The following is a 26,928-nucleotide window of genomic DNA, read 5'->3' as shown; positions in this document are numbered from 1 at the left end:
GTTATGCCAAACTAATTACACCAGCCCTGAAGGCTGAACTGGTGTAGATTTTGGTGAAAATGGCACCTATACTCTATGGTAAAAATACTGAGTAGCTCTAGGACTTAGGCTATATGCACTGTGGTGTTTATTGACATAAATGCCCATATGAGCATGCCTAGCTTCTAGACATTAATAGTTGGTAAAATATTRTATATTATACATAGATATAGTTTATACATAATAAACACATCACTTAAATCTGCAGCATCATCTTCTGAAACTGTGTGACATGCTGCCAGAATGGTGAATTACATCAGCTTTATGGGCAATGGTGAATGTTTTGTTGAATAAAATGATTTAAATTCTCACTGCCTTTTTTCCTCAATTGAGGCAGGAAAAAATGTTTTTCATGATGCATTTTGAGTTTAGGGGATGCTGATTTATTCTGTACAGTGTTTGTTTTGTTTCCTACCTTTATTCAGTCCTCTACTTTTCTTGAACTTCTGCCACTCCAGGTCCAAGCAGGATTCTCCTGGCACTTTTAAGTCTCTGGTTGTTGTCTCAGTGGGATTCTTGTGCTTTTCTTCTCTGCTGCCCGAGATGCTTTTTTTGAAAGAATGTGTTAGTTCCTTGTTAATCATGATGGGTACGGTGTTTGTTTCCCCCGATAGTGTTGTGCAGATACATATACTGTAAGTTTCTTGAGGCAAAGGCTCTTTTTGTTTTCTGAGATGTCTGTCACATTGTAAAGGCCATAATAATACTCAAAGAAATGTTTCAGATGTCTGCCATGAGCTGCAGTGTGAAGAGGAAAAAGGCAAGAAATTGGTGCCTCATGAGCCAGGCTTTTACTGTTTTATGATTACAGATAACCGCAATATTTACTTTTTATGAGCTGTGCACATGCATCTATGTATATTATGTAGAAATGAATAACGTGGAATACTACGGTACTTCTAGTTAGAACAAAATCACTGTGTATTAACACAGACTGTGATCTGGTTTGTCAAAGACAGCCAAAAATAAAGCTGTTTCACCAAATTGACTCAGTACTATGAGAGTAGTTTAAGAAGCTGCAATAATGGAGGTTCTCATAGAATAGATGAAAAGAAGGGGGAGGGGGAAGAAATGTATAGAAAATATGTCTGCTTGTAAATAAAAGACAAAGTAAAGGTGGCAAGCAGTGTCATACTGCTTATTACATACTGCAGGGTTAATTGTAGACCAATCCCTGTACTAAACTTCTGTAGTGTATTAATAGCTCTGGCCTTTAGAGTTGAAGTACACAGCATCTTTAAACCGGAAGAAGTAGACTGAACATTAGAAGGAAAAAAAAAAAAGTTATGAAGATAAAGAACTAAACCTGTATGGATTAATTTTATGCCAAGTGTCATATGCTACAAGAGCAAACTGTTGAAATGAACTAAAGGAGCCACCCTGTAAAAGGGTGGTAGATTTAGGTGGTAGCTGTAAAGAATGGTAGAGAAGCCAGAGGCAAGTGGAAGGAAAATGACACAGACCAGGCCTAGTAAACCTGGTGGTGTTTTCCTGCCCTTAATCTGTGAAGCGACTCTTTTGGGATAATAAATGGGGCAAAAAGAATTGGTTGGAATAACATTGTTTTATGAAGCTATTTTGTTGAAGTTTAAATATCTTGCAAAGAGGTAGTCCGTAACGGTTGCAATGGGAAAGTTTAGGGATTAAGCTGGATTTTGAGGTTATTCTGAGAGAGAAACTGTACTTCAAAACATGGTATGTGCAATTAAAAAAATTGATCTTTTGACATAATTCAGTTTCATAAAGTTTCAAAGCTTTTGTATTTCGTATAATGCATAAGGAATTTTTTTTAAAAAAAGAACTCCAAGTAGAATTGTTTTCTGACCAGCTGTATGGAACAGGCATAAATTCAAGGGATAGAAAGTAAGAGTGTTCGAAGCAGTTGGAGATCTGTCGCAAACTCCAAAATCTAGTCCAAGATTAAAATAAACAGCACACAAATACTGTTAATCAATGTAGTTCTTTGCTACAGCTGACTCTTGGTCTGTACTAGTATAGCCGTACTAAGGGCACTTTAGTACAGGCTTTTCTCTCTAGCAGCATCCATAAATGGATGCTTTGCAAATGGTAAACTGAAGGCAAACATATGGTACTTTCCCAGCTTCCAAGCAATTTGATTTGGGTGTATTATCTGGCCTTTCCCTCAACTTTATTCCCACGAGAAAGGTGTGGCTTATCCCTGATGTAATATCTTTGTAAGTTGGTAATGTACGTTTCAAAGAAATAAAGATCAAATAAATTGGGGGGAGGGGGGAGAGGAATCTTTTTTCATGCCCTTAGCATGCAGAGCTGCTAGTCCAATCTATTCTGGACTAAACTGTGTATTTTAAATACATGCTTCTCATTCTCTTATCCTAGCAATTTTCATATGTATATGAACTCCAAGATTAGTCTGTAAATTTTTTGGTCTCCTTTCCTATTCAAATACCTTTTAGTGGTCTCTTTCAGGAAAACTGTGATGTATGGAGTTACTTTGGGCTAATCTGAGTCTGGTCACATGGATTAAATAGACTAGTGCTGTCACAAATAGACTAACACACTCCTGAAACTCATCTGCTTTTGTTTTCTCCAAAAGGAATCCTATTTACCTGCTCAGGGACTGCTCCGTAATTGAACCAAAGCATGGAAATGGTCACCGTCTGCTGATTCTCCTCCAAAGTGAGCTCCCGAGCCAAACTAAAATGGTAATATAAATGTACCTAGAGGCACCATATCTAATTATTTTAAGTACAAAGTGGTTAATACCTGCACCAAGGAATTGCTTTACAGCTATCTCTACTCATTTTACATATAGTCTCTGCCTTCATTCTCCTGTATGTTCTTGCACAGACCATCTGAATGTGTGTGCTCTCATCCTAAGTACTTCCATTTTCTGCTGCTTCCTCAAAGGGACCCYGTCCACCCCTTGTCTGAAATTCCAAACCTTCTTCCTCCTTTTGTGTCTTTTCCCATTTTTCTGCTCAGGCTAGATGCACCGAATCTTAAGTAAAAGGAACGTGGTGGGGTCCTTTTGGCTTTTTTTTTTTCCCCCTCTCCTCTCTTTACCACAACACCTGCCCCTGAAACTTGTTAGCATGCTGACCTGTTTACATTCTGTTCCTGTTCTTTAAAGCCACTCTCCTAACCTGTTCTCCACCCAGTGCTGCTTCCCTTCCCTTTACTCAGAGTGCATGCCAGGGGTCTTGCATCGTCCCTTGTCCCCTGTTGCATCGTCCTTCCCCATGAGTTTTCCCTGCGTGCTTGCTCCATGGCTCTCTGTGGTTGTTGAAGACTCAGCACTGTGACATCCCCAGCTTCCAAATTCTGTTGTTGGCTGCCTGCAGTGGTAACACCCTGGGAACTGTTGGGTAAGGTTTCAGAAAATTCTTCTCTTCCCCAGCCAGAATAATCGCTGACTGTGAGGGGCCGAATAGATCTACAGCTGAACTAGGAGAGCTTCTCATGTGCCATCCTTATCCTTCAAGTCCTGTGTGCAGCATATTGGCCCCCGGCGACCTTATGTACAAATACCTCAGAAGTTGTATGATGGAGCTTTGAGAGAGACTTGAGAAAGACCCACTATGTATACAAAATATTGCAAGAATTGGCAGTGAGGAGTCCAGGTAATGGGAACAGCCTTAACACTACAGGGAGGGGAAGGAGAGAAGAGAATATTTGGGGTTGTGCTTTATATGCATGTATATCCAGGAAAAAAAGAGACTGCATTTTGCTTGCTATTGTTACAATGGTGTTAGTAATGCTTCAGAAACACTTCAGAGATATTCCATTCCATTGATACTGGAAAGCCAAGTGAGTGTTTTGGGGGGGTTTGTGATCCCTTCCCCTTTCCCCCTGCCCCAAACATCTGCCTGGGCCTGTTTCTCAGGCTAGGTAGGAAGCAGATGTGGCAGCATTGCTGGTTTGTTTTCTGGGGGGGATCACAGAAAATGTATTGATATAGTGAAAGAAAGACTAACAATGAGAAAGGATTAACTGACAGAAGAGAGGATGATTGAGTCATGTTAAGCACAGAGGATGTGTGTGATACTTGGGGTTCTCAGGGTTTTCTGGAACCACTTTTATTCAGCATAGCCATTAATGACCTTGAAGGTGAGGTTAATTTGATATTGATCAGATTTACAAATGACATCTAGTAAATAACAGCAATTAATTAAAAATACTGAGGTGGACAGTAGTTAAATGAAAGTGAGGGGAGTTTTGACATAAAGAAGAAAGCTGTTACAGAATTCCTAATATATCTGAAGTCATAGGATAACTTTTGACTATTTGTATATTGCTAGAGAGAACTTGTTTCCCCTGGAGTGACCTCTCTTTGTACTTCAGCATTTGATGTTGCTCCCCCCTGAACTAACCAGTGCAACCAAGCAGAAAATATGGCCTTACTTCTCAGGATTTCTCAGTTGGATGCAGGTACCCAGTCTTGTATTTAATTGGTGGTACAGGAGTTCTGGGGCTAACACGTGGATCATCCTTGCCAGATTTGTTTGAGATTTCCCTACCAATGGGAAAAGTATAAAAAGATCAATTGTAGCAAAATGGAAGATTTGCATTTCTGGAAACCCTGGAAATGTGGAGCTCTAGAGAACATGCTTACATGTAATGGATGTCAAGGTTTGCTTCTCTGAGATCTCTGGGTCCTGGAAACCAAAGGCCCAGCCCACAGCAGGTCACTTTGAGAAGGCTGCTGTCTTGTGCCTGGCCTCTTTGAAACTTTATTTAGTAGTAGAAGCCAAAAGGATGTGCTACATCTATGTTTTAAAAGCTACCATTCATAACTGCTCTAACCTGGGGACAATCGGTGTCCTTGCCATGGCATGCTTGTTTTAGGAAGCTCTTTTAGGCTATGTCCACTCTTTTGTACTGGACAGACTTCTGTTCCTTTCTTTCCCCTTCTGATCCTCATTGATCTGTTCTGGAGTCTTTCCCCATGCAGGAAGGCAGTTGCTGTTGTTATAATAACTAGTACTTTAATTTTTCCCTTCCCCTGTTTGTGCAACTGGGCTTGGCAGTACAAAATTCAAGCACAGCAAGTGGAACACTGCTTCTTCYCGTGGAGCTTGCGTGAATTTGTTTGCTTTACTTAGCACGTTTTTTCTAGCTTGAGTGTTTTCCTGAAGCTTGCAACACTTTCAAGATTCATGCACCACACTATAAATTGCATTTGATGAATGTTTTCTGTATGTGCAATTAGTTCATCATCTCCAGATTACCTTCAGCTTTCTAACGGATACCACATAAAAATAACCCTGTGCTGCAGATAGCAGAATTGGCAAACTTTTTCAGTGATTTTTCCCTTGAATTTTCCTTCCACTTGGGATTCTTGCTGTTACAACAGCCTAGAAGAAAAACTAGCAGATAAACTATGGATTGGGGATGTACTATTTAGAAAACAGTTATGCAAAAATTATGTGCAGAGCAAATGGCTGTTGAATAATGCTCAATCTACTAATTCCTGATTTGAATCATTGCAAGAAATATCAGTACTTTTCTGAACTGTGCTGGTTGTTGTAGTTGATGCTGATGTAGCCAGGTGATCACAAGCAACCAAGTTCGTGCATCTTACAAAATCATGGCCCTTCTTTACAATGACTACTGCCCTCTAGCTGAGTTGCAGCAACTGATGGTATGCATCTGCTCTTCTGGTGCAAATGTGAGGTAAAACAAGTTATCTCGGCTAACCATGAAAGTGGCTTAAGATAGTTTAAATTATCCTATCCATTTTAAAGATGAAGTAAAAGTGAATTACTCATAATCAGTTATGAAGTTTCAACCCCAGTCAAGATTTGGTGATCAAGAAAAATTGCAGAGGATGTCTGCAACAATTGTCATCTAATATTTTTTCTAAGAGCTATTGTTTTAGACTACTTCAGATCCCTGAAACTGACAGAGGAGGGGAACTGGAATCTTGGAGCTGGAAAGTCACCTGATGCCTGAACATGCCTCAGGCACAGCAGTGAGGCATGGGTGGAGGTAAGCCTCAGCACAGCCTTGTGGTGCTCAGTTCCAGGGCTCCAGCTTCGTTACTTCATGACATATGTTGTATACTCTGACGCACCTTGCGGACACAAATGCAAGACCAAGAAAAGCTGTGTGACAATGCCAAATATATTTCCAAACTCCAAGACTCTTATAAATCAGAAACCCTGCTTTCCAAATGGTTCTGTGTGCCCAGCAGCTCTTTAAAAGCATGGTTTAAATGTGTGAGTCATGCTACTGCTCTGCCTATGCTTGTGAGCACTTAGTACATCCTGGAGAGACCAGATCAAGCTGATCACTGCATGGGATTTTAGTTTGATCTTCTTTTTGGGAGTCCAAGCAATGGTATTGTCACCTTGAGCATTCTGCAGCTACTGACAGTTCTTCATATAATGGAGTGAAAGGCCTTGTTATTCATATTTGCAATGTCCATATGGAGCTGATCTTTGASCGTAGCTGCTACCTATCATCCCACAATATAAGGAGAAAGGAAACAGTTTCATTCATCGAAGCTTATGTCACAGCACGTTTTCTCCTTGTCCTATGGGTCTTCCTTTTTCCTGTTGTTTGTGGGCTCCCTTCATTAAAACAGTTTCCTCTTTTCAGGATTTTTGGGAACTATCTGTAGTTCAAGTGAATCCCTGATCTGACTACAAGTGTGTATTTTTTTCCATCTATGCATCATCCAGAGTTGTGTATTTTTTCAGGAGTCCTAAGCTTGTAGTCACTTTCCAGGAGCATTTCAAAGTAAAGAAAGCATGTATTTCATTGACTGCTTTCCCTAACATTAGCACTGCTGAGGGCACTAGTGTGGCTATATAGATTCTTTAAACACAGAGAAGTTTACTAAACAAAAAATGCTACAGGATATGTGTACAGAAAGGCGATGTGATGGTGGTGTTACTACCATCATTAATGTATTTGCCAAGTAGAAATGCCTCAGGCATGATACTTGCAACACTGGTTGGTTTGGACACTGCAGCTGGTTTGGAGCATTCAGTTGGTCACATTATCCTGCCTGGGTTAGTAATTTTGAGGTGACTAGCTGCAGTGATAAGATTACTGTTGCAGATACAAGCATGCTGTCTGATCCAACCCTCCTCCCCCCTGGCATGTTCCAGGACCTGAGCAAGAGCGGGAGGGAATCAGGGGAGGTTCCAGACTGGGCTCAGGCATGTGATGTGTGACAGTGAGTGCAATATCTAAAATCAAGGTGCCAGGCTTTACTTCTCTTGGGGAATTCACAGTGCTGAGTGAGACACCAGATTCACTAGTGCATTAAAAGGGACAATTCATTTGGGAGAATTCATGGGTTAGAGGTAAAAATCTGCCCTTTGTGTATTAGACACCCAGTTGGTGCACTACTGCCAAGCACTGGATATAAAGGTCTTAGTCCTAACATGGCCCAGGAAAGAGGAAGAGATTTTGAACCTACTGGATCCATATTACATGAAATCACTATAATACTGTAAATGTCATGCTTTGGATTATTGAAAGAGATAGAAGGATGCTGGAATTTTTTAACAGTTCTGTTTCTGAACCCTGCCTGAAAACTTGGAGATCAGACATGTGAATAGCTCTTATGCTTAGTATTAGTGTTATTCATGCTCTTTTCTCCCTGGCCTTTGCCTGCCTTTTTTCTGATGATTTTCTACGTGAGAGCAAGCTGTGGGGTACCTATTCAGTATCATTTCAGTTGCTCATAAAAATCCCGATTCATTCAAAATGAGCAGGTCTCTGCAGAGATACTGATGGGTCATCAGAGTAAATGTAGTAGCAACATTATACCCTGTATGCTCCCAACATCCTCCCAGTCCCTGATCCTCTTCTTTTCCAAGACAAAACCTGTTGAGTCTGTTCTTTCAAAGCACTCTCTGTTCTGGGAGATGCTAGGTTTTATGAAAAGTTTCACAATTCTGCTATGATGAAGCTCCTGTTTGCATTGTGCACTAACATCTGCTTCCTGTGCCCTCTACATATAATGAATGACCAGTAAGAAGAGGTGAGAAAATCACCAAGTGAACCCAAGCCATTGGATTTCATGTAGCGGACAGTGCAGTATTTAGAGTCAGAACTGTATTATTTTGTCTCCCTCGCTTTCCTCCCCATAATCCATTCTCATCGCATGACTCCAGTGAAGGGCCTTTCATGCTTCCATATTAGAAATAACATTAACAGGAGAAAACTTGCTCCACTCCATACGTTGCAGTTGTATTGACCTTTCCCAGGTGCCCGTTTTGTTTTTTAAGAGAAATGATAATAGAAACACTGGGGGAAAGATGGAGCACAAGCAATTCCCACTCTTCCCTTTGAAGTGAGCAGTTTAAAAATGGGCTTATTTTGTTAGAATTCAGGGTAAGTGCTTTTCAATAGATGAGATATACTTTTGCTCAGTTCCAATGTACTCCACCGAATCAACCTCCCACTCAATTCAATTAATTCCCTCCCCCCTGTGTGTGAGGAGCAAGGTTTGGATATAAAAACACTGAATGTAAGATTAAAATGTCTACAGAGATGATCAGAAGGGAGTCTGTTTTAATAACCCTCTCAGATTGCTGTGCATGAGATGTGGAAGTAGGAGGTTTAATCTCAGTGCAGTGCCTTTACAATTATAATCAGAATTGAGCAGAGTATTGGTCAATAGGAAATGTGCTCCTCAGGGTAGGGAGAGTACTGTAACAAGAATTAAGTCTCAGGATGTTAGTGAAGGAAACCATCTGAAAAAAATAATCAGCTGCAGTGGTATGGATTTCAGGTTCATAGAAAGAACTGTTTAAAAACAAAAACCCATAACAAAAAGCAGCACAAATTCACAGAGGCTTGAATAATCATTGTGTGTGCAGGAAAGAAACACCAGTTCCATGTGCACAGTGCTTTCTTCTGGTGAATTTTTGCTTTGAAATATTTACAGCTGATGTCAAGGTAAAAGGAGAGAAGTTATTCATTCTATCATTCCTTATGGCCAAGAATAATTCCTGTAAATCAGTGCAGTACACAAAAGTTGTCATTAATTTTAGGCAGGTCATGGGCTGTGGAAACATATAGGGTGCTAACTGAAAATATCATTCTGCAGACCTTTCTCCTTCTTAGTCTCTCAGGCTAAAAGCTTGCTGAGTTTTTCTCTTTTGTCACATAATGCATGTATAGTGTTTTCTAAATTAACTTTGGGCTGCTGGTGGCTGAAGTATCACACAGAAACTGGGCTTAAGACAAATTGTTATAAAGTGTTTGATTATTTGCTCTCTTTTCCTGCTCATATATATTATGTGCCCTATTTAGGATGAAAGACTAAATGTGATTAGCATAAATTCACTGGTCCTACCTACCGCAATCGTGCTTTGTGAAAAGAACCTAACAATATCTCTTAAGACTCTTAACAAAGACTGAGATAAGATATAACTTTGTAAGGTGCTATAATTCTCTGCTCTACAGATGCCACTAAGTTAAGACTCTCTCTCTCAGCAATTCAGACTGACTCATCATTCCTTAAGTCATCAGAGAACTGGAAAATTCGGCAGTGGAAGAGGAGCATTTACAGGTTTGTGTCTTATGTTTAAGTAAGAAAGATTAATAAAACAAGGACCAAACATTAAGATAATGAATATCGCCTATATGTACTCTTAGCCCTGTAATGAGGGAGCATGGACTCTGCAAGTCCAACCCTGTGGCTTGTTTGAACATCCTAAGTATTTGGTAAAGTATGCATGTATATAAGGTATGTAAAGAAAAAAATTGAGGATGCTCATCTTTTTCTTTTTAAACTGCTGTTGAAATATGGATTCCACTGAACCTCACTGTACATCAGCTATTCTTTTTCATATATTGCCACAAATGCATCTCTTTTGCTACCATCTCTATGGTCTATACCCAGAGAAAGATGTAAATGATATAGATGCTGGCTTTGACAAAGGGTATCTGGATTTATTTGTTGTGCTCAAAAGAGAATAAATGATATATTAGCAGAAGTCAATTCTTTGCAAATATAGTCAGTAAAAGTCATCATTTCATTCTGGTGCTGTCTTGATAAAAACAAAATTTATTTGAATTGCAGTGCATTTTTGCAAAAACATTTTTGCATTTCTGCAATTTTTGACCATCTACAGTATTTAGCACTTTAAACTTTCACAGCAATGTATAAATATTACAACTCAGGATGTTCTTTATGCCAAAGCAGTTTTCTGTGGGGGTAAGCTATTTCCCTAATGCTTTTCTAAAGCTGAAATTTTTTTATCAGTCATTAATCATAATTGTTAGCTCTTCACAATGCAAACTGTGCAGTACAGATGCCCATTCATTATACAGAAGAAGTAAACATGCAGTGCAGAGTTTAGTCAGTGTTTCCTTAAATTAAACCTTAGTCACACGACAAGATACTTGAAATTGCCATTTCAATTAGAGAATCTTGTTTCAAAGAGCTGACAGTTATGATGTCTTTTAATATGTATATCATCACTTATGAATAATAAATTCACTTATTGGGCGCAAGGAAGTGGGATCAGGGATCTGAAAGCTGTGTCCACAGGGGGGATGTGTAAGAGGACATCTTACCTCCCAAACAATTCTCTGTAAGTGAGAGGATGTTTCTCTCACAGTAACCTCTATTTACTTATTTACTTATTTATTTATTTATTTTATTTCTACCGTAGAAACAAGGGACTACTGCACTTCTTGTCTACCTGTAATAGAAGATTTAGTTTCTCCTGTTACATATATGCGTTAGGGCTGCAGGCAAATGACTGGGCCCTGTCCTGAGGTTAAGCTAACAGAAGAGGTTGTGAAAAACCTGCTGGACACAACATGAGAAATTGCTGGACATGACAGATAGCAATGTAAGAAACTAACAAAAGTTACAGATTTGCTTTAACTGTGAGGGATTTTTACAAGGTGGTAAAGGCATAATTATGTGAGAAAAAACAAATTTCAGAAATAATGGAAGGAGACTTTTGGGGAATACAACAGCACTAAGGTAACCATATCAGTAACACCATCTAAGGCTGAGAAAACCTGGTAAACAGTATCAGCAATACCAAAATGGGGCGCAGATGTACCAGAACTGGGACCTTTGGAGGGAAAAGTCATTTGAGTTGGTTGGTTGTTTTGTGGAGGATTAGGGTGGCAAAAAGGGAGGGTCAGGAAAGGGCAGAAGGTATAATAAGGTATGCTGACCACATGATCAGTGCCACCTGTGGGCCTGTGTCGGGCAGCCCTGTGTTTGGCCGCCGCAGCAGGAGCGTGGTGGTAGGTCAGATGCGTTGTTGGGACCATGCCGTGCACATCACGCCTGCTGCAGGGGTCTGGAGAGTGGGCTGGGGGCAGTGGGGTGCTGCCCTGGCTGTAGGGTAGCACCCGGGATGGATGGATCGAGCATCCTGGTGTCTGTGTCAGAGCCATTGCATCAGCGTGGCATTGGCAACCTCCTAGCGTCTTCCTGAGAACGTTTGCTTGTATTGTTGTTAGCACCAGAGACTTCTTGGCAATGGGATTTCTAGAAACGTATACTGCGTCCTGCTTACATCTTAAAGCTATATGCATACATTCATATGTGCCACTCTTGTTTTAGAGTCTCACCCTCTCTTGTCTGGGGTACAGGATTCATAGGAAGGGCAACTTATCCATTGATAGGCAGTTTAGCTCTACCGCCACACTGATCTTCCAGATAAGACTGCCTGGTCCAGATCTAATGACTATTTATAGATGTGGAGGAAAATATAAGCACTCAGAAATGGGTGGTTAGTAAGAAGTAGCAGTATGGATATCTAGACAAAATTCCTGGGGCAATGCCTTTAGCACTGATGCAAAAAATCCTACTTTGAAACCACTGGTGTCTGAGACTCTCCCTAAAGAGAATTCCTCATACATATCTCCTCGTACATATATTCCTATACATATCTCCTGCTGGGGAGCTGGATTGCAGACTTTACTCCTGAAGGCATTTTTCCTCCAATCCTAAGCATATTCTTATATCCACCATCCCCATAATGGCTTGGGGTGCCCATGAGGCTTTTCTTATTTTGTGCTTTTAGGATTCCCCTTGGGTTGTGCAGTGCAAGCCCATCTGTGAATGTAATGCTGTCTCTTGAAGAGTAGTGGGTTACTCCTCCATGTTCTTGCAGGTAACAGAGATCACCTGCAAGTATGAGAGGTGGAAGATGTAGCCTTAAACTTGACAAGCTGGACATAGTATAAATATTTTGGAGTGAAAACAACTTAATTATCAAAGAGAATTCAGATCTAGATGATACTACTTTAGCTTAAAGTTAGTGCTGATTCTGTGGAATTTGGGAAGAAATAATTAAGGTTTTACCATATTATTAGGGAAATCATTTTCTTAAACTTCCTTGCTTTTGGTGCAAAGATGCATAGTCCCACTATGTCTTGAGCAATAGATAAGCATGAGGGTCTCAGCAATGTAGCCTGACTGGTATCTCTTGACCTGCCTCAGCCTCCCGAGAGGTTGAATTTGTATCGCAGTGACCTATCAGTGTCGAAGCCACGGCCCTGCAAAACCTGGAGAAAGTCTCTGTGGAGCGGCAGGAGGGAGGGCACGCAGGATGTCCCACACATGTGTCCACTGGAGCTGACATGGCCTGTTGGTGACAAAGGCTTTCAGTCTTTAGCACAGGGACTAGACCTCGCCAGCGCTTTGGAGAGGGAGAAAGGGCCTGTGTTAGATTTTCAGTCACTCTGACTATCCCAACTGGGGATTATTTGGATGATTGCAGGATCATTTGGTAGTGCTCTCTCATAACGCACCTTTGAACCCAGACTGCCTTAATCTAGTCCTGAGTACAAGTTAATTTAGAGCTATTCAGAAGCTAATTTAGAGAGATTTACTGAGCTCTCTTCAAAGGAGCAGTCTTTTAGGATTCCATTTCTAAACCATGTGGTTTTTTTATTTTTATTTTAGTTTTTTTACTGTGATTTCCAGGCTCTGCTACAGGGAAAAAATGTCTTGGTTACTATTGTAACATAAGTTCCCTGTTGGTCCGCTGATATCCTTTTAGCAGTGCTCAATTCTTCTGGAAATGCTGATATTACCTTTATGCCATGCAGGGACTGGCTACGTGTGTTTTGTCTGTGTGACTTTATCCCCACTAGTGTATAGGTAAAAACACCTTCTTGGACTGCTGTATTGTCCCCAGGTGCAGAGGGGTGCAATCCCAGCTGAAATGGGGGAAGATAGTCGCTGGACTTTAGGCTCCTGATCGGTCCGACCTTGCCACTAGGTCATACCATTCACCATACTGACATGATCTTTATGCTGATTAATGTTTTAAATTCTGAGTATCGGACAAGTTTCTCCTCTTGAGCTTTGGGCTAGTTCTGCTAATGACCCCATGATCATCTGGAAGGAAGCTCTTTTCCAGTATCTGCCAGAAGAACCCTGAATCTGATCAGATGCGAGGGCAGCAGCGAGCTACGCAGGACAACTGTGATTTAATCCGCAGAACCTTTACGACTAGCATCGCTCTCCAAGAATGATAAAAATCTGCCTCGACTTTCCATTAAACTCTTCCTCCTACTTCTATCTGCATTCCCAAAACCACATCATGGCTGAGGAGGACTGGCAGTGTGCTGCTGGGAGCACAAGGCAGTGCCACTGCAGGGAAGAAGGAGACACAGCTATGGGGGGAGAAAGGGAGAACTGATGTCCCTCAGGAAAGCTGTGCCGAGTATAGCATTGCTAGTGCTATCAAGCTGCCACACAAGAAAACTCAGAATTGCTGGGAAAAATGCCAATTTGAAAATATTTGTAAACTGAATTTCTGCTTACTCCTTTGTTCTTGCAAGACAGTGCCTTCCCTTCTGGCTTGACTAACAGTCAAAACAGTTACGTGCCCATTTTTTGCCTACAGTAGCTTGCAATGGTCTTCTGGATTTCAGCAAACACCGCATCTTCTCCCTTTTATCTCAGGAATCTCACAGTTCCCATTCTTGTTACATACATCCTATTTACTGTTCACCTTCTTGCCTGTCAAGCAAACTACTGAAGCCCAGCACTGGCGTTCAGCAGACCCCTGGCCACCTTCCAAACAGGGCTGCAGCTTTCTGATGAATACGTGAATTACGAACTGCATGTTCCTACAAGGATAAAAGGAGAATGCTCACCTAAAGAGAGAGCCAGCTACCGTTTAAAAAACTGTTTCCAATAACAAACGTAAAAGCAATTGTCATTGGGTTTTCTGGAACACTTTTGATGCATCTTAATTGTCAGCTGTCTGAGCACTTTGGATGAAAGTCATTCAAAACTTCAGCCTTACTTTTGTGTTTTAAGGCCATCAGATGCCCTAGAAACCCTGAAAAATGAGCAACAAACTTGTTTGAGGCCATACAGGCACTACAGAATAAATGCCTGAGTCTAGAAGTTGTTCCTCAGGCCTGTGATTTCTTTTTGTGAGAGTAGGGCCTTCTGGCAAACGTTGTATCTATGTCAAGTTTAGAACAAGGGCATGAGTGGCGGGGCAGTGAACAAACTGGGGGAGAAATGAGTGTCTCCTCTGTTGCTACCTGGCTGCGAGACGGGAATGGCTAGTGTTGGCTGCGATCAGTATCAGCAAAGACCTGTGTGCTTCCAGACGTGGGAGCCCAGTTCAACAGGTGACGATAGCTGAGAAATTCTTTCACAAAGTACCCTTTCGGGCRTTGAGAGAACCATTGCTCTGGTGGATTCGTGTATTTTGTTGCTGGTACATCAGTGCTTTCTGACTGAAATGACTTTAGAATAATAATTATTGATGCTAATGCAGGGTGACAGCAGAAATGATGCAGTGGTGAACCTGGAGTGAGCACGCGTCAGGGTTTCCACGCCGCGGTCTGAGGTGCAGTGTCAGGATACCCAGGTGAGCGTTCAGCTCCAGTGGCACAGGCTACACGGAGAACTAACTTACTGCTCTGGTGTGCTGCGACTAAACTGTACATAGCACCTATCTTGCCTGTTTAAAGGTGGTATGATTATATCCGTAGTGTGATTTGCACCGAGCTGTAAGGCAGCATACTTTAATTTGTATTTGGTATGGCACTCCCTTGCTTGTCAATGACGCACAACTCGGTAAGCCCATGTAACCCAGCCGAAAGCCTGACCCTAAATCTCACCTGAACAGGATGTTTGCTACAGCGGCCAGCGAGAGAGGCAGGACTGCAGACTTGTCCAGTCTCTTGTCAGAAGAGGAGGTGGAGGCAAGCCTAGGAAAACTGCTGTTTGCCATAGCAAAGGGCTACCAATACACCAAGCTGGTGAGCGTTCAGTGTGGGGCACTGCAAGGGCTGCGGCACGACACGTGTCTGGCTGAGTTTGGGTAAAGGCTTGAATGCTGATTGCCTGAATGTAAAAGGAGTTCATTGCACTTGAGAGGGGTCCCTACCAAAACCATAACTTCCGGCCTAAAGGCTGGTACAAAACCCTAGTGCAGATAGGTTTATATATGTATGCCAACGGACTGGGCATTATGTTGGAAGAAAGAAAACTAGAGGAATGATTCTCCCTCCCCTAAGTGACTTTTTATTTCCTTCATCACTTACAGCAGTGTCCCATGGGCATTAAATTCTATTGCAGGATCTGAATTTGTTTCACATCAGTAATGCAGTTATAAATACTGTGCAAAACATGAGGTTGTGGTTATCCTGACCCAAAGCACTTGGACATGCTTTCTTGCTCTGCTCAAGTTCAGTGTTTTCCTTGGTGTTAGGAGGGAGTTTCTCAGGGATAACTCACTAGAAGTGGGAGAATGGCTCCTTTCACAGTGTGATTGGTAGAGAAGTTAACTTGGGCTGAAACTTTCTTTCTCTACTATTCCTTCCAGTCTGATAACTAAACTGATTAAAAAGCTGTTTTTAAACATAGGATTACTGAGCCTTCTGTATTTCCTTTTACAAAAAGACCATGCTAAAGAAAGGGGAGCCTAAAGTTTCCAGTAGAGAGATGGGCCTGTAATCTTTGTGTGGGAAGTACTCTGAAATTACCTCCCACGGACAGATTAGTGACTTACTGGTGGAGGGAAGTTTTTAAAAATGTTTTGCATAAACTTTAAATAGCAGAAAACATCTACTTCCCTGTAAACTTCATTATTTAGGTACTATCTGAAACAAATGTCAGGCTGACATCTCACAAATCATTTGCTACTAATTCTCCTATTACTTTACAGATGTTTTAAAAGTTTTCACACTAGCTTTCCCCCAAAATAAAGACAGACGAGGGCAGGTTTTATTCTGTAGCATCGTTTTGGCAGGTATGTAGAAAGTTGAGTGGGCTGATCATGTGCTTCCCATCTGTCAGCTCATCACTGTTAATAGGTGCTTGAAGGAAAATTGCAGTTATTTCATGCAGCACTGGATGCTGAAAGTTCGTATGTCAAGAAAAAATGGACATGGAAAGAACAGAATATGTTTCATAACAGACTTATCTACAGAAGACATCCCTGTGCTGCCCTGTTGGGGATGGGAGGGGGGGTAGTTATGCCTTGTGCAGATGTGGTCTTGGGTTAATTTGGGCTTGCTGATGCTCACTGACAAGGACATTACACTCAGTCTGGAGTCTGCCTACCCTAGGACATTAAAACACAGAGCTGGATATTTTTTGGTAGTGTTAAAGTCCACCTAAAGGCTGACAGAGTACTGCAATGCATGCGTTTTTCTGATTTCATGAAACTATAGCTCATTCTTGAGTGCCATCTATTGACACCTCTCTCTTAACCGTTGTATATATTGATGTTTCTTATTTGCAGAGCTGTGCTGCAACACTCGGCAGCTCCATATGTCCCCTAGGGACATAGGTGTCTCTGCAGGTGGGGTTCTACAGCTCTACTGATTTTAATGGTGAAAAACAGTTTCCTGGCTTTTCTTATCTGAAAACCATTCTAGCAACACAGTAAGATTGCCCACATCAGTGGTCTCATGGGCTGCTGTTTATCCCAGATGATAAATACCTAAAGCTGTGCTTTAGGTAATCTGGGTTAGAGGCAGCCTTGAATATTTCAATCTGCTCAGTACTTAAAGTTTTTGGTCATCCATGTAGCAGCATGATGGTCACATGAACATTTGAATTGTTATGATGGCCAGTCTTGCCATTCATAGTGCATCACTGAAATAAAACTTGTCTTCCTATTGATTTTAATGGCAGCTAGAAAGGCTGTTCTGTATGATTCATCTCACCTAAATTTAGCTGCCTAAATTTTAGACATCACATCTGAACCAGTCATCTAGCTTAGGCTCAAAATTAGTTGTCAGAGATAAGCAGCTCAGCAGGACAGTTTGACCTGTGTTTCTAGTAGAGATAGGGGTAAGTCATCTCTGGCAGAAACTATTTTTCTCCATTGATCCTCATTTAATTTTGTGCTTTTAGACAGCTAGATGAGAGAAATTCTATCCTTTGCTCCATATTTTCCAGAAACTTCTTTTTAACTTCAGTTATCAATATCCTTTTTTTTAATCATGAAGAGTTGCCTTTGTGTTTGAAGTACCAAACTGAGTTTGCTGCCATTATTTTTTGATGACTTCATTTTACTTTCTTACTGTTTCTTTTGATTGTGAATTAGAATAATTTCCAAGGTTGGGTAAAGAGAGATATGTTGTATAATTTTTATTTAAAAACATTTTTTTTCTAGTAATCAATACCTAAACTTGAGCTATATGTTTCAGTGTTTTATCCTTTAAAGCATAGATCAAACACTGTTGCAAACCCATACATCTTCCCTGTCAAACATTTAATTTATTGTGCTGTTCATTTATAGCTTGAGACTAGAGAACTATTGGTTGACAAAAGAGGATGGATGGCTTTTTTATTGAGTCCTTACACAGCTGGCAGAAGATAGCAAATGGGGGAAGGAAATGTGCAATACTCATTTCCAAACTTCTAATAAATCGTGGATGGATCACAAGGGATTTATGCTAACTTAAATAACTATTGCATTTCATTTTCAAAGGCTTGGGGGTTGACAATAATTTGTCTCATTCACTGTAGTTAAACTGATCATCAGAAAGCAGGTGAGAAATAACTTTTATAACAATATGCAACAGCTAATATTACGTGTGCACAAATAAACAGCATGATGCATTTCTAACTCAGTTTTGTTTGTAGCTGCATCCCTCTGAACTTGAAGTAATATTAGCATTAGAACAATTCTTATTTGGTATGATTTACTCTACTATACTCTAGAGCCCCTTTTGAAGTTAGTAGTTCATGGCAGTCAAAAAGGGATGTCAGCATCTTGCTTTTCTGATAGTAACTCTTGGTGTTGAATTTGTTAGTGCACAAGGCTATCGTGTCATGGACAGCCTTCCTAAGCTCAAGTACTGCTCTTGGTTACACAGCTTTGTGCGTCCCACAGGCCCCCAATCCTCCTGTGGGGTGTTTGCTTGGGAAATGGTAATTACTGCTCAGTTGAAAGAAATGACTGATGTGGCTTGCCTTTTATTTCTAAATTATGCTGGGAAGAGGAAAATGCTTTTCTGTAAAAGCAAGCAAGCTTCAGAAGGTGCCACTTCATGTGCTCCTTACGTGCCATGAGCTACCCCTTTTGCCTGCCCCTTCTGTAGCTCACGGCTTCTGAAGACCCTGGTCAAAGGAAGACTCTGCCATGATTCCTTGGAGCGACCAAACCAAGAAACAAAGGTTTCCAATGTGGTTACACTGAGCTTGCAGGGTGATTTTCAAATAAAAGCCTTTAAGTGACAGGAAGTCCTCCATGGTTTTGTAGTATCGCAGTCCTTTAAATATTGACTGGTGCTGCTGTGCTGGAGAGGACGCTAGTGCATTCGACACAGTGCAGATCCCTGCCTGCCTCTCTCCACACAGGATGCACGTGGTGTGACTGATGGTTATGTATTTGGACAGTCAAGCAAGTCATGGTTCTTGCTCCAGGTATTTTATGATTTGACTTAGAGAAACAGAACAGCCTTCAATGAGTCCTTCTTCTCTTTTTTTCCAGTCCTTATGTGTTGTCCATAGGGCTTTGTTCATGACCCCGCTCTTTTAACGTCTTACTATTGAACAAATGTATTTCATATGGCTTTAAACATCAGTTCTGTGCTCACTCCCTGTTAACCAAGCTTTCTGCCCTCACTTGTCTCCTCCTAGCATATGTGGCATCTTATCCTGTAAGTGACATCTAATTCTGAATTTCTCACCATCTACTAAAATTCAATAAGCTCCACAAGACTCTTGATAACAGCAACATTTTCATCCTACTGCCCCCTGTTAATATACAAGTGGGCCCTGGAAGTTTGTTCCTCTATTTCCTGGTATTATTGCAGACTCTTCCACCAGACTATTGATGGGAACTAAACATTTTGGTATTTCAGACATACTTGGTCTGGCTTTTGTTATCACTTGTCTTCATTTCTGTAATGTCACTTCCTCTGATCATCTTTAAGTACATAAAATCTTACCACTGTATAAATATACAGATGCTTTTATTGCTTCAACCAAATCATTTCCTGGTTTGAAACTTTGTGTTTGCAGTATCAGGTTGCAGGTTTCACCTCCAGCTTTGAGAACCTTTGTGACTGTGCTCCTCTCTGCTTCTCTGCTTTTGTCTAACCATATCCATCCCCATCTTTCTCTGTATCCATAATGATACTGCCTGTCTGGAAATTTTACCCTTATATAATCTTCATAGCATCCTACAAGCATGGAAACCCTCCCTGCACTTGTTTGCAAGGTCACTTGCACCATCAACATTCAATTCATACTGTTACCATGATTCCCAGAGGAAAAAAAAAGGATAATTATCACAATTATTAATGGATTAGTAGAGGGCCATTAGTAGCTGAAGGGAAAAAACATAATAAGTTAGGTTGTCTATTTTACCCATTTTCTATTCCCTGCATTGTTGAGAGAGGAAAAGGTAATTGGAAGAAAAAAAAAAAACTAGGAAAACACTTGACTATTTCTCAACTGGGAAAGCTTTGCCAATGTGATACTTTCACTTTAAGGGAAGTTTTCTCATAACATTTGAAAGGCATAATTTTTTAATGATCTCTTCACCACAGGCCATCAGTGGATATAATCCGTATAATCTAGACTTCAGGCTGCTTTGTTATCTAGCAGCAATAAGAGACTACCTGCTAGCAATGAGAGGATCTAGTGATCCTCTCAATCACTAGAGGGGGACAAAGCCTATTTAGCCATTTTATTACTTAAAATGATTAAAGAGATTGTGATGGGTTTCGAGTTAGACATCCTGACCGTTTGGTTAGAGTAGAGATCTATATTTTGCATTTCTGTAACATCCCTGAGTTCCTTGTGTTTCACTTTTTTTCTTCAGTTAATCTGTTATTGAGGTGCATTTTTTTTGAAGTTAATATTGCAGTATACACACATATGCAAACTGTGTAAATAACTGAATAGCTATTAGCAAAGGACATTCTAGAAGCCATTAAGTTAATAGGAGTGCTTCTACTAAACAGCAGGTGAAAGCATTATATAATTTTTTTWAAAAAAAATTCAACAGTGTATATATGAAGCAAAGATGAGGAAAGTGATATCTGAGCATTTTTAAATGAAATGAAATTTCTGCTTGGCCACTTGTTAATAAACAAACAGGCTAAGCTGCATTTCTTTTATCTCCACAAAATGAATGGCATTTCAATCAATAAATGCAATAGTGAAGAGCAAGCAGTTGTAAGTATATAGCTGCAAATGTCAAATATAGTAAGTGCTTAGACATACATTGGTAAAACCAAGATTTGTACATTTGTTTGTTTTTAGGCAAAATATATTTGCATAGTAATTGACACTGACCATGAAAATAACATGCAGGATTAATAATGTATGATTGATTTTTTTGAAGTGAAGAATGCTTTTAGACTACAACCTCATTATCTAGCAATCAGTGTGGTAAAATCTTACAATAGGGCTCATAAATGGACAGCACAAGTCAAAATAACTACATTTACTGCTATTACATTCAAAAAAGTTCCTGTGTAGAATAGGTAGAACAAGGGAAAAAGAATGGGTGGATACACTACCATATAACAAAGAACTCCCACTGACTTACCTTTTGCCTGCACATTAATCTACTTCTTGGGAAAAGCACCGGCCAGACGTTGGTATTTGAAGGCTTTCAAAACCCTTATCTCTTGTACCCAAAGGGAGAGGGCTATGTAACTTTTAAGAATTAGTACTTTAAAATATCTATCCACACATCCCCCTACTTGGAACGCTTGTGTTGCCTCTTTTTAAGCAGCTATTTAGTGAAACTGTATTATTAGTGTTTTCCAGCATGGATTTTCTATCTTTAAAGTTTCATGAAACCTTACTTATAAATACATTCATAGATACAGTTCTCCAGTCTTTCATCCAGAGGTCACCTTCAAGTTTCTGGAGGTGGTCTCAGAAATGAATGTTTCACCTTTATTCTCCACAGTCAGAACAACTTACCCGCTGGTCCCTTCTTCACAGCTTTTGCAACTAAACTGCTTACAAAGCTCTTCTCATCCGATGGTAATTTCAACCCAGACTAGCATCTTTGCCGTCTCTGGTGAGGCAGAGTTTGTGGTGTGGAGCCAAAGTCCCCTGTTCTGGGACTGCGCTTGCAGCAGACCCATCTTATGGCTCGCATTTACTGCAGCGTTAGCTGAAATTTTCCACGGTGAGTTTGTTAGCGTAGCCTGGAGGGAAGGCAGGCAGCTCCGGGGCAGACGGCAGCAGCATGTTAGCAGTAATGAGTTCCCACTTCAGCATGTCAGTAGCCTCCATCCTGCCCCACAATGGGCCGAGCAGTTTGACTTGGAAATATGACCCAGCGTAAGCGTGTGTGGGATCTGGTTAGGTGCAGAAATCAAGTTACCCCTTTTGATAAAGCTGGTGAAGACTAGGCCTGTTTGGCTCCCCCATGGGGCTGTCTCCAGCACTCATTACAGAGTGTAAATGGGCATGCTCAGTAACTGATACAGTCCTCCAAATTATTCCTTTAGTTAAGAAGTCTCTATAGGGGTGTGTTAACGCACGCTAAGCTAGGCGGTCTGTACTAACTTCTTGTGAGGACTATTATTTGTGCACACTAAGTCATTGATAGGTATCATACAACCTAAAGCTGCATAGGAGTGGTTGAGACACCTGTAGATACCCTGGACCTACAAACACACCTGCAGAGGCTTGTACCTTTCTGCAGTTTAGGGGACTTGGTGAATTCAATATCTTCACAGGGAAATAATTAAAAAAAAAAAAAATTGCTTTGTATAAGGATGTTTGCAGTTTCCTTTCCCATGCTTTTTGAAGAACTGTGTTGAGCTTAAAAAAAATGTATGGTTGAGAAAAGATCCATTAGAGTTAAACTGCAGTCATTGTAAACCACTGTCAAACTTTAAATATTTCTAGCTTTCCCTTTCTTATTCATTTTACTTTTTTCAATAAATAATAGACTTTTTCAGTAAGTAAAATGGACTACTTAATAGCCCATCATGTACTTTATTTTTGCTAAGCTTTTGTGTGTGCTTTTTATATCATGCTACTTAAAACCTTTCTCTGACTCTTTTTTTTTTTTTATTTAAACTTGGTCCAAATTATTTGAAAGGTTTTGTTTGTCCCAAGTGTATCTTAAGTTCAATGCAATGAATACCTCTTCTTGACAGCATAGATAGATAAAACATAGGATGACTAGATGCTCAACACTATAGTTTCTGAAATGCCTGGGTATATCCTTCCCCATGCAGCTTCCCTGTTCCCCGTAGTTTCACATAGTTTTACATGCATTCTCATAATTTTTTCACAAGATAATATAAAACCACTTCCCTACTCTTTTAAATGTTAAAGATGTAAACCGGGGGAAAACACAAGAAAGTTTTGTTTACAATAGGCTCAGCAACTTTGAGCCAACTAGTGTTTTATTGTGGTGCCTGGTGAACTAACCCCAGAGCAAATCATGCGGGAAGATGAATATGTTTTGAAGGCCTTTGAGAATGGTGATTATTCTTCAACTATATCCTAACTACAGAACCATGCCTGAAAAATAAACGTTTGATGATTTACACAGAGAAAACTTACAGCATGTTCATTATCTCTCAGAAAAGTTTCATTGCCCATTTTGTGTGAGCCAAAAAACCTGCTTTTGTGTTTGCACCTGTCTAAATATTTCATAGATTCACTTGCTGTACTCTTGCTGTTCTGGTTTCCAATCTCAAGTTGACACTTAAAGCCAAATTTTCAATGTGGTGTTCAAGAATGTGGATGCGGTCATGGGGCACAGCTACTCCTCGGGTAGGTGATGAAGCCAGTCAGTGGTCCACACACCATATATTGTGCCTGCTGTTTACGTTTTAGCATGTGATTGTAATGGAGTCTCAAGCAAGAGATCAAATGAATAGTCCTTTGAGATATTTTATAGCTTCCCTCCAGTCACACAGAATGATAAGTCTCTTTTATTATTGATATCTTGCTTCCTCACCCAAGATCCACTATGGTCTTTTTCCATAAGTCAATATATTTCTCCTTCCTTCCCAAACAATACAAAATGGAAAGAAAAGAATAGTTTCTGAAGGTAAAATAAATGCTAGACTTGGCTATATATGTTTTAAGCTTGAATTAAAAAAAATTATGCTTGCACTTGGTTGAATAGGTGTAAAATGTGCACATTCTTAAAGTGTTCTTAAAGTTGAAAGGGGTGAGATGGATTGTACTTTTTTCCATTGCTGCCTTTTTGGTGCATCTTCACATAGGGATGTGTCTGCCTCTTGGGAAGCTGGCAGTGTAAGTGGCTGACAAACTAGCTAATAAATCTGAGGTTAATAGGGCTGTAGACAGCAAAGTACATAGGCGTAGGAAGGATCACCAGCCACAGAATGCTGCACATCTAGAAACTGTCAATACAGAGTATGAAAAATGCAAAGGACAAAGCAAAACTAGGAGAAGTTCCAGCTCATTTTTCTGCTTGCTGGAGCAATCTCTCACATCAGCATATCCTGGTCCTCTAGGGAAGACATGTATTTAAGGGCTTGATCTTGCTTCTATTCATGCCAAAAGAAAGTCTCCTTTAAACCCGAACTGGACAGGATCAAATCATTAATGACTGTCTTCCCAGACATAAAAAAGCATAACAATGCTTTGGGTTATACCAGAATGGCATGTCTGTATACAAAGTTGCTGTCTGTACTTTGTGTGTTAAGAATTTATTCAGGTTCTTTTAGAGGTAGGGATTAAAGCTTTAAAGCTGATCATTCCAGTTCTCTTAATTAGTGGACCAAATGACTGATACAGCTGCTGTGCACTCATGGTATTGAGGACAATTCCCAAGGGGGGAAAAAAAAATCTTTTGAAGACATTTTCTATGCACTGAGCTAAATCACTTGAAGAAGCTTGTGGCCAGAAATTTAAGTAAGTCAGCATGGTGCTCTTGAAGTCAACAGAGCCACACTGATTCCTGTCACCTGTGATTTTCATTGAATATTGCAATGCAATTCTCTTAATGCATTAATGCAAGGATGAAATAGGAAAGTGGAAAAAAAATCCTTCTGCTATACTAAAACTGCTCGAAGAAATAAGAAGGGCCAGAGTGTTACATCTCGTATATACTCTCCACTTATCTAAAGCCACCATAAACATAGCTGACAGGAGGGAAAAGGTGTGCATGTCATGACTCTGTTAAAGAAACCATCCCTTTCCTAGAAAGGTTGAAAGCTGCTGGGCTGCTCTGTGATTTCTTTGAAGGCACCATGCCCTGAAGGCCCTACTCTCCCATCTTGCTCCCCTGTGAGGTTACTTCTCGGAGGTTTTTTGATCATGGAAAGATCTTGCTAAGGGGAGCATCATTTCAAAGGATACCCCATGCCTGCGGATCTGTGGTAACCGCCTGTCATGGGGCTCCTCCCCAAGCACTGCGGCTCGCCGCCCCGCTTCCCGTGTCCCCGCACTTGCTGCAGAGCCCAGCCGTGCCTGGGCAGTGCTTGCACCCACACCCTGTTTGCACGTGGCAGGAGAGGCGGGCGGCAAGCAAGAGCTGCACCCGGACGGGTAGTGTGCACCGGACCCATCGCAATATTGTGCTAGTGGTCCAAGTGAGTGTGTGTTGTTTTTTGTTTTTTAATAAAATTGAAGGCGAAGTGCTGGCTGGACTGGGATGAGAGGTGGCTGCTTGAAGGGGCAGGGGAGGAGTGAAAGCTGTGAGCCAAGCGGGACCTGCACAGCGGTCTGGGTCATGGAGGAGGGTGACCTGAAGGGAGGCGCTCACGGGAAGCGTGGGATAAGCACAGCGCTGTTTAGTGTTACGCAGGTGCTCCACCTGGCCAGGGACTGAATTAAGCACGTGGTTAAGGGTCGGACTGGGGTCTAATAGCCAATCTCAACTTGTAATGTCGTCTGAAATAGTGCTGTTATTGTTTCCTCTTACCTGCAACTGAGGTTCACTGGTGGGCATTATGTTACCTTCTTAAGAGGTTTCCACTATAAAAATACGTTGCTCAAAATGAGATAGGTTCAGAGCGTTAGTGTGTTCCTCAGGCGGCTCAGTGGGTAAAGTGGGCCTGGAATAACAGAGATGGCTATGCTGCTTTATACCCTAAAGATTCAAAGCCAGTGACAGGATTAAGATTTCTTCATGTCACTGCTCCGGTTTGTACTGGCACTTGAGATTTCCTTTCTCAGAGCCAGACTCTCCACTAAGTCTTTGCATAACAAGAAATAGTCACACACATTTGAGAACAAATACTGGTCACTGTCAGAGGAGCAATATTGTGTTCATAAACCTTTGGTCTGGTACAGCACGCTCATTCTTGGGCTTTCTAGAGCAAAAAAGTTGCCTTTACACTAAACCCTGTATTTACAAAGTATGTATTAGACTTTTTATTTTCTACCTTGCATTCACCATTGAAAGATATTTTTGATTTATTTATAAAGGATTCTCTCCCTTTCGATTCAGACTCATCTTCTGCAGTGAAGTCATAGTTCTTGTGCCTGTGACCCAAAATCAGTTGCCGGAGAAATAAATGTGATGCCACAAATCCAATCCAGGATTTCAGTACAGGATCAAGTGCAAGGAGCAACAGAGAAGATAAGAGGCTTTCTAAAATAGAAGTATCTATTAGAAAAATCCATTTGTTTCTGTCAGCTCTATTTGAACAGATTGTTCTAGTGTCAAAATCTCCACTTAATTGGAATATATATATTTAAGTTTTACAGTGATTTTGTGCTCCTAGGGCTTATCCAGATTCCAAAGAAATCAGCTAAAAGGCTTCTATTAATTTCAGTGGACTTTGGTTTTGGCCTCTCCTAAAAATCTTTGCGTTTGGTGATATTAAACTGAAAAGTGGGTATTACAAGTAAAAGAGTTTGTCATGTAACTCACTTTCAAAGAGTCCCGATCCAGAGTTTGCTGGATTCTGTGCTTGCACTTTCTCTCAACTTCCACTAAATAGAAAGTGAGAGAATCTCATCCTAGAAGCACTCAGAGCAAGATTTTAAATGTGAGTAGCTGCCTATGGGATGTTGAAATGCCAAGACACTGGAATTCTTAGTTGCCTGAATATCTTTGAAAATCTGGTCTTCTGTAACTTCAGACTATYTAGTACACATTTAATAGTTATATTTGAAAATGAGAAAAATATATTCTGCAATAAGATTTGCCTGGACTTAAATTAAAATGTTAAAGGACAATCCTCCTCTATTTTCACGTTTACCTTAGTGATTTCATAATTGTCCATCTCCCCCTCTCTTAGTCTTAGCTGTTTAAATGTTCGATGCCTAGTTTAGGCTACTTGCCTAGGCTCCCCCTCTCATCTGCGGGGAGAAATAGGCAGCTGCGACCTGGGAGCGGTGGTTAAATCTGATGTGCCGAGTTGTGTACTGGGGGTGCCAGTGACTGCGCAGGAGTTTCAGCAACTAACTGAGATCAACTTCTAGATAGGTAAAGTTAGGTGAAATGAATGCTATCTTTAGCAAACAAGAAATGTGATTGGAAGTCCCTCTCTCTGACCTACAGAAAAAGA

General features: G+C 40.7%; 2 long non-coding RNA genes across 2 annotated transcripts in view; both read left to right on the top strand.

Annotated features, from left to right (window-relative positions):
* Window positions 1-2,617: 2,617 nt before the first annotated feature.
* Window positions 2,618-4,443, top strand: LOC112961946. The gene is made up of 3 exons (XR_003252171.1): window positions 2,618-2,723; window positions 3,419-3,641; window positions 4,320-4,443. It is a non-coding gene; the product is annotated as an uncharacterized LOC112961946 (long non-coding RNA).
* Window positions 4,444-5,919: 1,476 nt separating this feature from the next.
* LOC112961944 overlaps window positions 5,920-26,928 on the top strand; it is a 29,165-nt gene continuing 8,156 nt past the window's right edge. The window contains exons 1-3 of the long non-coding RNA XR_003252170.1: window positions 5,920-6,009; window positions 9,448-9,553; window positions 25,863-26,017. This is a non-coding gene — a long non-coding RNA (uncharacterized LOC112961944). The remainder of the gene's footprint in view (window positions 6,010-9,447; window positions 9,554-25,862; window positions 26,018-26,928) is intronic.

Source organism: Apteryx rowi, unplaced genomic scaffold, assembly GCF_003343035.1.
Source record: "Apteryx rowi isolate R43461 unplaced genomic scaffold, aptRow1 scaffold_14, whole genome shotgun sequence".
NCBI lineage: Eukaryota > Metazoa > Chordata > Aves > Apterygiformes > Apterygidae > Apteryx > Apteryx rowi.
Note: the sequence above shows the minus strand (reverse complement) of the source record. Positions and strands in the feature narration are given on the sequence as shown.